The sequence below is a fragment of the Triticum urartu genome, chromosome 6A, assembly GCF_056163025.1.
Source record: "Triticum urartu cultivar PI428250 chromosome 6A, HENAU_Tu73, whole genome shotgun sequence".
Classification (NCBI taxonomy): Eukaryota; Viridiplantae; Streptophyta; class Magnoliopsida; order Poales; family Poaceae; genus Triticum; species Triticum urartu.
In genome coordinates this window covers 365,619,895-365,631,894 of record NC_141878.1, presented here as the reverse complement: position 1 = coordinate 365,631,894, position 12,000 = coordinate 365,619,895, and the positions used below count along the sequence as shown (strand labels likewise).

Genomic DNA, 12,000 nt, shown 5'->3' with positions numbered 1-12,000 from the left:
CCTGCAGAAGGCCCCGTTGGCCACCGCAGGCTACCACGCCTTTGCTCCCGAGCTGCACAACATTGTTTGGCCAGGCAAGTTCAAGCCGGATCTGCCTCCGCGCTACGACGGCACCCCCGACCCCGCGGAGTTCCTATAGATCTATGAGCTGAGCATCGAGGTGGCCAACGGCGACAAAAAGGTCATGGTGAACTGATTTCCCATGGCTCTCAAGGATGGCACCCGCTCATGGCTCCTGAACCTGCCAGCGGGATTAACCTCCTCCTGGGGTGAGATGTGCAACCGCTTCATTGTTGACTTCCAAGGCACTCGCGACGGCCTTCCGACCACGGGTGACCTGTGCCGCATCAATCAACAGCCGGGAGAGACCCTGCAGAAGTACTTCCAGCACTTCAACAATGTTCGTCTCAAGATCCCCAAGGTGACGGACGAGGCAATCATCTCAGCATTTTCCAATGGCATCTGCGACATCAAGATGAAGGAGGAGCTCACCATCCACGAGGAGCTATGCACAACTCTGGAGCTGTTTAGCATAGCAACCAAGTTTGCAAGAGCTGAGGAGGGGCATCTCTCCCTCCTCGAGCTCCCTGCTGCCGACCCAGAGGAGAAGAGAGCCAAGGCCAAGGACGTGAAGCGCAAGGGAGTGGCCGTGCTCGCAGCGGAGCCGGACACGAAGCACGGCCGGGACCACCCTGAGTCGTCCAAGAGCAGTCGTCCATATTGCGCCTTCCACAACGTACATAGCCACAACACCAACGATTGTCAAGAGCTCAGGGCCATCCGAGAAGGACACTTCGGTCGATGCCCCGAGCACAACGACTGGGGCTACGACAGAGGAGGAGGACGAGGTGGAGGATGCTGGGACGACCGCGGCCCCCGCCAGGAGTGGCGCGACCGGCTTCGTGAGGACCATTGGCAGGAGCATTCTCGTGAGGGCGCCTGGCGTGACCAGCCTCGCGAGGACCATCCTTAGGGAAATCTTGGCTCCCTCCGCTGCCGTCACCACCAAGAAGGAACGACGACCACCATCAGGATGAGGGGGCTGGGGGCTTCCAGGAGCCACGTGCCATCACTTGCATCTTGAGCGGTGCTCAGGCCTTGGCTTCCCAGCGCATCTTCAAGCAGTTCTCTCGCGAGGTGAATGCAGCCCTTCCCAGGCTCGAGGCCATGTGCCCGCTCAGGTGGTCTAAGTATGCCATCACCTTCAGCTCGGCGGACAAGCTCAAGTGTGTGGCGACCGCCGGCGTCCTCCCAATGCTCTGTTCACCCGTCATCAGCAATGTCCAAGTCACCAAGTCCCTCATCGACGGCGGCGCAGGGCTTAACGTCCTGTCCGTCGAGACATTCAACAGCCTCCAAGTGCCATACGATCAGCTTCAGCCCACCAAGCCCTTCTCAGGAGTGACTGACAGCTCCACCACCCTGATAGGGCAAGTTCATCTCCCTGTCACCTTCGATCAGCGCGACAACTACCGCACCAAGCTCATCGACTTCGACGTCGCCCACATCTGTCTATCGTACAATGCCTTCCTCGGGTACCCAGCACTAGCCAAATTCATGGCAGTGACCCACCATGGCTACAACGTCCTCAAGATGCCAGGAAGCGGCGGAATCATCACAGTCCCCTACAAAGAAAGATATGCGGTGTGCTCCCTCGAGCGCGCCTTCCAAGCCACAACAATCGAAGACCTTGACAGCGAGGGCACACAGTACCCTCCTGAGGCCACCCCCAAGAAGAAGAAGCAACTACTCCGCACAGGGCCTTAGGGGGGCGGCGCCTCTAGTGGTGCCACATCAGGATCGGCGCCCGCACCTGGGGCACCTCCCTCCCTCGCATAGGAAGGCGTGCCTAGCGCCCTCCTCGGGCAGGGCTAGAGGGATCTCTTATGGGGAGCCTCAGAACTAGCCGACATCATGAGGGAGGCGCTTGGGCACCACGTGGAGGCGTGCTTCACGGCACGTTTCCCTCAGGAGGACATCGGGCGAGGAGCGCCCGACGCTCAAGATTTCATCATCAAGGCCACCCAGGAGCTTCAGGAAGCAAGGGCAATACGCGGCGATTGCAGCTCACCTGGTGTAGCTCCCCATCCAGGCGAGGGTGGCGAGCTGTGCGTATGCATCGACATCCCAGGGCTCAACAGGGCCGCATCTCAGGAGCGCTTCTAGCCATCGCACGCTGGTCGGTGCGAGGTTCCACCTCAAAGCTACGTTCGCATGCCGTTTGGCCTGCCGAGCGTGGCAGCTGCCTTCGAGTGCAACCTACGAAGCATCCTGGCAACCCAGGAGGCCAGGCATCATGCGGTCCTGGCGGAGATGGAGACGGTCCTTAGGGAGCCACCTGAGCCCCTAGAGCCTCCCAAGGCTCAGGGTCTTGGCGGCTCATGAAGAGCGACTTCTTCAGCGCGCGCCTTCATCTACCCCAACGCTCCTTCGACAACAAAACCCGGTGACATTTTCCAAGTTCATTCAGTTGGGAGCGCCCCTCGGGCTGCATTATTCCCAGGTCACATGGGCCTGTGATACGTCCATTTTGCATCATGCTTTTATATCAATATATATTGCATTATGGGCTGTTATTACACATTATGTCACAATACTTATGCTTATTCTCTCTTATTTTACAAGGTTTACATAAAGAGGGAGAATGCCGGCAGCTGGGATTCTGGGCTGGAAAAGGAGCAAATATTAGAGACCTATTCTGCACAGCTCCAAAAGTCCTGAAACTTCACATATGATGTTTTCCAAATATATAAAAAACATTGAGCGCAAGAACTTCACCAGGGGGGCCACACCCTGCCCACGAGGGTGGGGGGCACGCCCTACCCCCCCGGGCGCGCCCCCCTACCTCGTGGGCCCCCTGGTGGCCCTCCGGTGACCATCTTCTGCTATATGGACTCTTTCGATGGGAAAAAAATCATAAGCCATCTTCTCGGACGAAACTCCGCCGCCACGAGGTGGAACCTTGGCGGAACCAATCTAGGGTTCTGGCGAGGCAGTTCTGCCGGGGAAACTTCCCTCCCGGAGGGGGAAATCATCGCCATCGTCATCACCAACGCTCCTCTCATCGGGAGAGGGCAATCTCCATCAATATCTTCATCAGCACCATCTCATCTCAAAACCCTAGTTTATCTCTTGTATCCAATTCTTGTCTCCAAGTCCGGGATTGGTGCTAGTAGGTTGCTAGTACTGTTAATTACTCCTTGTAGTTGATGCTAGTTGGTTTAATTGGTGGAAGATCATATGTTCAGATCCTATATGCACATTAATACCCCTCTGATTATGAACATGTTTATGCTTTGTGAGTAGTTACTTTTCTTCCTGAGGACATGGGAGAAGTCTTGCTATTAGTAGTCATGTGAATTTGGTATTCGTTCGATAGTTTGATGAGATGTATGTTGTCTCTCCTCTAGTGGTGTTATGTGAACGTCGACTACATGACACTTCACCATTGTTTGGGCCTAGAAGCAGGCATTGGGAAGTAATAAGTAGATGATGGGTTGCTAGAGTGACAGAAGCTTAAACCCTAGTTTATGCGTTGCTTCGTAAGGGGCTGATTTGGATCCATATGTTTCATGCTATGGTTAGGTTTACCTTAATACTTTTGTTGTATATGCAGATGCTTGCAATAGAGGTTAATCATAAGTGGGATGCTTGTCCAAGTAAGGGGAGCACCCAAGCACCGGTCCACCCACATACCAAATTATTAAAGTACCGAACGCGAATCATATGAACGTGATGAAAACTAGCTTGACAATATTCCCATGTGTCCTCGGGACTCACTTGTTGCTCATTACAAATTATCTTATCACAAAACTATCTGTTACCACTTATTTCAGTAATTGCAGAGAATACCTTGCTGGAAACCGCTTATCATTTCCTTCTGCTCCTCGTTGGGTTCGACACTCTTACTTATCGAAAGGACTACGATAGATCCCCTATACTTTTGGGTCATCAAGACTCTTTTCTGGCGCTTTTGCCGGGGAGTGAAGCGCCTTTGGTAGGTGGAATTTGGTAAGGAAAAATTTATATAGTGTGCTGAAATTTACTGTCACTTGTTACTATGGAAAGTAATCCTCTGAGGGGCTTGTTCGTTGTATCTTCACCTCGACCAGTAGAGCAAAGAGTTGCTCCTCAACCTATTGAACCTACTGAAAATGAAAATGCTTGCTTTGAAATTCCTTTGGGTATGGTAGAAAAACTGCTAGCTAATCCTTTTTTAGGAGATGGAACAAAACAACCTGATGAGCATCTAATATATGTGGATGAAGTTTGTGGATTATTTAAGCTTGCAGGTGTACCCGGAGATGTTGTTAAGAAGAAGGTCTTCCCTTTTATCTTTGAGGGGAGATGCATCAACATGGTATAGGCTATGTGCTGATATGGAGTCTTGGAACTACAAACGATTGAAATTGGAATTTCATCAAAAGTTCTATCCTATGCATCTTGTTCATCGTGATCGCAATTATATATATAATTTTTGGCCTCGCGAAGGAGAAAGCATCGCTCAAGCTTGGGGGAGGCTTAAATCAATGTTATATTCATGCCCCAATCATGAGCTCTCAAGAGAAATGATTATTCAAAAATTTTATGCTCGGCTTTCTGGTAACAATCGCACCATGCTTGATACTTCTTGTGCTAGCTCTTTTATGATGAATACTATTGAATCCAAATGGGATTTATTGGAAATAATTAAACGCAACTCCGAATATTGGGACCTCGACAATGGTAAGGAGTCAGGTATGACACCTAGTTTTGATTGTGTTAAATCTTTTATGGATACCGATATTTTTCGTAAATTTAGCACTAAATATGGACTTGACTCTAAGATAGTAGCTTCTTTCTGTGAATCTTTTGATGCTTATGTTGATCTCCCCAAGGAAAAGTGGTTTAAATATCATCCTCCCATAGAAGTAAAAGTAGCTGCACCTATTAAAGTTGAAGAAAAGACTATTACTTATAATGATCCTATTGTTCCTAGTTCTTATGTTGAGAAACCACCTTTCCCTGTTAGGATAAAGGATCATGCTAAAGCTTCAACTGTGGTTCGTAAAAGCAATATTAAAACATATACACCTCCTGAGCAAGTTAAAGTTGAACCTAATATTGCTATTGTTAAAGATCTCTTGTCTGGTAATATAGATGGGCATGTTATTTATTTCTGTAATGAAACTGCTAGAATTGCTAAACCCTATGATACAGATAAACCTAGACCTGTGGTAGGCATGCTTGTTATTTTTGTTAAAATAGGAGATCATTGTTATCATGGCTTGTGTGATATGGGTGCTAGTGCTAGTGCAATACCTATTGACTTATACAAAGAAATTATGCATGACATTGCACCCGCTGAGTTAGAAGATATTGATGTCACAATTAAACTTGCTAATAGAGATACTATTTCACCAATGGGAATTTTTAGAGATGTTGAAGTCTTGTGTGGGAAAACTAAATATCCTTCTGATTTTCTTGTTCTTGGTTCCCCACAAGATAGTTTTTGTCCCATTATATTTGGTAGACCCTTCTTAAATACTATTAATGCTACCATAGATTGCAAAAGGGATGTTGTTACTGTCAGTTTAGATGACATGACTCATGAATTTAATTTTTCTAAATTTAGTAGACAACACCGTGAAGAAGAATTACCTAGTAAGGATGAAATTATTGGTGTTGCTTCTATTGCCATACCTCCTAGTGATCCTTTAGAACAATATTTGCTAGACCGTGAAAATGATATGTTTATTAATGAAAGAATGGAATTAGATGAAGTATTCTTTAAACAGGAACCTATTCTGAAAAACAATTTACCTGTTGAAATCCTAGGGGATCCTCCTCCACCCAAGGGTGATCCCGTGTTTGAGCTTAAACCGTTACCTGATACTCTTAAATATGCTTATCTTGATGAGAAAAAGATATACCCTGTTATTATTAGTGCTATAACCTTTCAGAACATGAGGAAGAGAGATTATTAAAAACTCTGAAGAAGCACCGTGCTGCTATTGCGTATACTCTTGATGATCTTAAGGGCATTAGTCCCACTCTATGTCAACATAAAATTAATTTGGAAGAAGATGCTAAACCAGTTCGTGATCATCAATGCCGACTGAATCCTAAAATGAAAGAAGTGGTAAGAAAGGAGATACTAAAGCTCCTTGAGGCAGGTATAATTTCTCCCGTTGCTGATAGCAAGTGGGTAAGTCCTGTCCATTGTGTCCCTAAGAAGGGAGGTATTACTATTGTTCCTAATGATAAAGATGAATTGATTCCTCAAAGAATTATCACTGTTTATAGGATGGTAATTGATTTCCGCAAATTAAATAAGGCTACTAAAAAAGATCATTACCCCTTACCTTTTATCGATCAAATGCTAGAAAGATTATCCAAACATACACATTTTTGGTTTCTAGATGGTTATTCTGGTTTCTCTCAAATACATGTGTCAGCCAAAGATCAATCAAAGACTACTTTTACTTGCCCTTTTGGTACTTTTTCTTATAGACGTATGCCTTTTGGTTTATGTAATGCACCTCCTACTTTTCAAAGATGCATGATGGCTATATTCTCTAACTTTTGTGAAAAGATTTGTGAGGTTTTCATGGACGACTTTTCCGTCTATGGATCTTCTTTTGATGACTGCTTGAGCAACCTTGATCGAGTTTTGCAGAGATGTGAAGAAACTAATCTTGTCTTGAATTGGGAAAAGTGCCACTTTATGGTTAATGAAGGTATTGTCCTGGGGCATAAAGTTTCTGAAAGAGGTATTGAAGTTGATAAAGCCAAGGTTGATGCTGTTGAAAAGATGCCATGCCCCAAGGACATCAAAGGTATAAGAAGTTACCTTGGTCATGCCAGTTTTTATAGGAGGTTCATTAAGGACTTCTCAAAAATCTCTCGGCCTCTGACTAATTTATTACAAAATGATATACCATTTGTCTTTGATGATGATTGTGTAGAAGCATTTGAAATACTTAAGAAAGCATTGATCTCTGCACCTATTGTTCAGCCACCTGATTGGAATTTACCCTTTGAAATTATGTGCGATGCTAGTGATTATGCTGTAGGTGCTCTTCTAGGACAAAGAGTTGATGAGAAACTAAATGTTATTCAATATGCTAGTAAAACTCTAGACAATGCTCAAAGAAATTATGCTACTACTGAAAAAGAATTCTTAGCAGTTGTATTTTCCTGTGATAAGTTTAGACCTTATATTGTTGATTCTAAAGTAACTATTCACACTGATCATGCTGCTATCAAATATCTTATGGAAAAGAAAGATGCTAAACCTAGACTTATTAGATGGGTTCTCTTGCTACAAGAATTTGATTTACATATTGTTGATAGAAAAGGAGCTGAGAACCCCATTGCAGACAACTTGTCTAGGTTAGAAAATGTGCTTGATGACCCACTACCTATTGATGATAGCTTTCCTGATGAGCAATTAAATGTCATAAATACTTCTCATACTGCTCCATGGTATGCTGACTATGCTAATTACATTGTTGCTAAGTTTATACCACCTAGTTTCACATACCAGCAAAACAAAAAGTTCTTTTATGATTTGAGGCATTACTTTTGGGATGACCCACATCTTTATAAAGAAGGAGTAGATGGTGTTATTAGACATTGTGTACCTGAGCATGAACAGGAACAGATCCTACGCAAGTGTCACTCCGAAGCTTATGGAGGACACCATGCTGGAGATAGAACTGCACATAAGGTACTGCAATTTGGTTTTTATTGGCCTACTCTCTTCAAGGATGCCCGTAAGTTTGTCTTATCTTGTGATGAATGTAAAAGAATTGGTAATATTAGTAGACGTCAAGAAATGCCTATGAATTATTCAATTGTTATTGAACCATTTGATGTTTGGGGCTTTGACTATATGGGACCTTTTCCTTCCTCTAATGGTTATACACATATTTTAGTTGTTGTTGATTACGTTACTAAGTTGGTAGAAGCTATTCCAACTAGTAGTGCTGATCATAACACTTCTATTAAAATGCTTAAAGAAGTTATTTTTCCAAGGTTTGGAGTCCCTAGATATTTAATGACTGATGGTGGTTCACATTTTATTCATGGTGCTTTCCGTAAAATGCTTGCTAAATATGATGTTAATCATAGAATTGCATCTCCTTATCACCCCCAGTCTAGTGGTCAAGTAGAATTGAGTAATAGAGAACTCAAATTAATTTTGCAAAAGACTGTTAATAGGTCTAGAAAGAATTGGTCCAAGAAACTTGATGATGCATTATGGGCCTATAGAATTGCATATAAAAATCCTATGGGTATGTCTCCGTATAAAATGGTCTATGGAAAAGCATGTCACTTACCTCTTGAACTAGAACACGAGGCTTATTGGGCTATTAAAGAACTTAATTATGATTTTAAACTTGCCGGTGAGAAGAGGTTATTTGATATTAGCTCACTTGATGAATGGAGAACCCAGGCCTACGAAAATGCCAAGTTGTTTAAAGAAAAGGTTAAAAGGTGGCATGATAAAAGGATATAAAAGCGTGAGTTTAACGTAGGTGATTATGTATTGCTATACAACTCTCGTTTAAGATTTTTTGCAAGAAAACTTCTCTCTAAATGGGAGGGTCCTTACGTTATCGAGGAGGACTACCGTTCCGGTGCCATAAAAATCAACAACTTCGAAGGCACAAATCCAAAGGTGGTGAACGGTCCAAGAATCAAACACTATATCTCAGGTAATCCCATAAATATTGAAACCAATGTTATTGAAACCGTAACCCCGGAGGAATACATAAAGGACACTTTTCGGAACGTTTTAGACTCCGAAAAGGAATAGGTATGTGGTATGGTAAGTAAACCGACTCCAAAACAGTTTTAAGGCAATATTTCTCCGTTTTGGAATATTTAGAAAAATAGAAAAATAAGCAACAGTCCAGAAAGGACACGAGGGCTCAACGAGGGTGAGGGTGCGCCCTACCCCCCTGGGCACGCCCCCTACCTCGTTGGCACCTCGTGTGCTCTCCGGACTCCGTTTTCTTACAGGACACGTATTTTGGTCGGTAAAAATTCATTATATAACCTCCCGGGGGTTTTGACTCTAGTATCATGCAAAAATCTCCTGTCTTTGTTTTGAGCTGTTTTTCTGACAGATCTAGATTATCATGACGTCTCAAAGTGCTCCCAAGTACAAGTTCTTCGAGAAGGTCATCAACCCTTACCTCGCGGAGGTGCAGAGACACCCTCAAACCATTGAGATGCGTGATGGGTTGCTGCACATCCGTGATGCTGAGGGACCGAAGGGGAACAAAAGCGTGGAGATGAGGCTCGAAGCAATGGAGCAACAAGTTTTCAGGTGTCAGGGGATGGTGGAGCGTGGACTCAACTCCAACTACATGATGATCGCAGAGTTCACCAACAAACACAAGCTGGATGCCGACAACATTGGGGAGACCATCTTCAAGCTTCACGAGAAAATCGAGCACCTTCAAGCTCAGATCTATGACCTGCAAAACCAAAACTGCGAGTATGAATATAGATTCAAAAGGATGAGTTTGGCTATAGATGTGAGAATCCCGGAGACTTGGTCATCCTTCTATGATGGTGAGCCTATGCCTTGGAAGAAGGACGACAAGCCTACGCTATCAACAAAATCACCATTGTCTCCTCCAACAAAGAAGAATTGAGTATTTGGTATGGGCACTCCACTTGGCAACTGCCAAGCTTGGGGGAGTGCCCCGGTATCGTATCACCATCACTTTTATCTTTACCGTTTTTCTTAGTTCGATCCTTTTGGTAATATCTTTATGTAGTAGAATAAAAGTTCTTAGTATGATCTAGTTGTGAGTTTTGCTTTATTATCCTTCTATGTAATCGAGTCTGTGAGCTATATAATAAAGATTAGTGTTGAGTCAAGGGCTTGATTATTTTGCCATGATCCTAAGTGAATAAAAGAAAAGAGAAAGAAATAAAAAGAAACAAAGAGATCATGTGACTCTTATGGAGAGTAATGAGCTCACATAGAAATAGTATGATGAATAAAAATTATTCAGGGTTGACAAACATAGTTTTGGTCATCGTTGCAATTAATAGGAAGTAATAAAGAAAGAGAGGTCTTCACGTATAAATATACTATCTTGGACATCTTTTATGATTGTGAGAACTCATTAAAATATGACATGCTAAATAGTTGACATTGGACAAGGAAGACAACGTAATGGGTTATGTTTTCTTACATCTGAGATAAATTATATTGTCTTGGATCATCCAACATGTTGAGCTTGCCTTTCCCCCTTATGCTAGCCAAATTCGTTGCACCAAGTAGAGATACTACTTGTGCTTCCAAACACCCTTAAACCAGTTTTGCCATGAGAGTCCACCATACCTACCTATGGATTGAGTAAGATCCATCAAGTAAGTTGTCATCGGTGCAAGCAATAAAAATTTCTCTCTAAATATGTATGATTGATTGGTGTGGAAGAAATAAGCTTTATACGATCGTGTGATATGGAAGTAATAAAAGCGACAGACTGCATAATAAAGGTCCATATCACAAGTGGCAATATAAAGTGACGTTCTTTTGCATTAGGATTTTATGCATCCAACCATAAAAGCGCATGACAACATCTGCTTCCCTCTGCGAACGGCCTATCTTTCACTTTTATCTCCTACATTGCATAAGAGTCATGGTGATCTTCACCCTTCCTTTTTACATTTTATCCTTTGGCAAGCACAATATGTTGGAAAGATTCGGGTATATATGGCTAATTGGATGTGAGTTCTCATGAACTATTACTGTTGACATTACCCTTGCGGAAAAACGTTGCGAGGCAAAACTATAAGCCCATATCTTTCTCTGTGTCCGATTAAAACTCCATACCCATAAGTATTGCGTGAGTGTCAGCAATTGTGATAGATTATATGATAGTTGAGTATGTGGACTTGCTGAAAAAGCTCTTATACATTGACTCTTTCCTATGTTATGATAAATTGCAATTGCTTCAATGACTGAGATTATAGTTTGTTAGTTTTCAATGAAGTTTACGATTCATACTTGATATTGTGATTGAATTATTACTCCAGCATAAGATATCATATGACAAGAATTATATAAGTTGTTGTTCTAAGACTGATCATGATGCCCTCATGTCCGTATTTTATTTTTATCGACACCTTCATCTCTAAACATGTGGACATATTTTTCGATTTCGGCTTTTTGCTTGAGGACAAGCGAGGTCTAAGCTTGGGGGAGTTGATACGTCCATTTTGCATCATGCTTTTATATCAATATTTATTGCATTATGGGCTGTTATTACACATTATGTCACAATACGTATGCCTATTCTCTCTTATTTTACAAGGTTTACATAAAAAGGGAGAATGCCAGCAGCTGGGATTATGGGCTGGAAAAGGAGCAAATATTAGAGACCTATTCTGCACAGCTCCAAAAGTCCTGAAACTTCACAGATGATGTTTTCCAAATATATACAAAAACATTGAGCGCAAGAACTTCACCAGGGGGGCCACACCCTGCCCACGAGGGTGGGGGGCGCGCCCTACCCCCCTGGGCGCGCCCCCAACCTCGTGGGCCCCCTGGTGGCCCTTCGGTGACCATCTTCTGCTATATGGACTCTTTCGATGGGAAAAAATCATAAGCCATCTTCTCGGACCAAACTCCGCATCCACGAGGCGGAACCTTGGCGGAACCAATCTAGGGTTCTGGCGAGGCTGTTCTGCCGGGGAAACTTCCCTCCCGGAGGGGGAAATCATCGCCATCGTCATGACCAACGCTCCTATCATCGGGAGAGGGCAATCTCCATCAACATCTTCATCAGCACCAATTTCATCTCAAAACCCTAGTTTATCTCTTGTATCCAATTCTTGTCTCCAAGTCCGGGATTGGTGCTAGTAGGTTGCTAGTAGTGTTAATTACTCCTTGTAGTTGATGCTAGTTGGTTTAATTGGTGGAAGATCATATGTTCAGATCCTATATGCACATTAATACCCCTCTGATTATGAACATGGTTATGCTTTGTG

General features: G+C 43.5%; 1 pseudogene; it reads left to right on the top strand.

The window, feature by feature from the left end:
* Positions 1-475: 475 nt before the first annotated feature.
* On the top strand, positions 476-1,906 carry LOC147965273 (uncharacterized; annotated as a pseudogene).
* The last annotated feature ends 10,094 nt before the right edge of the window (positions 1,907-12,000 follow it).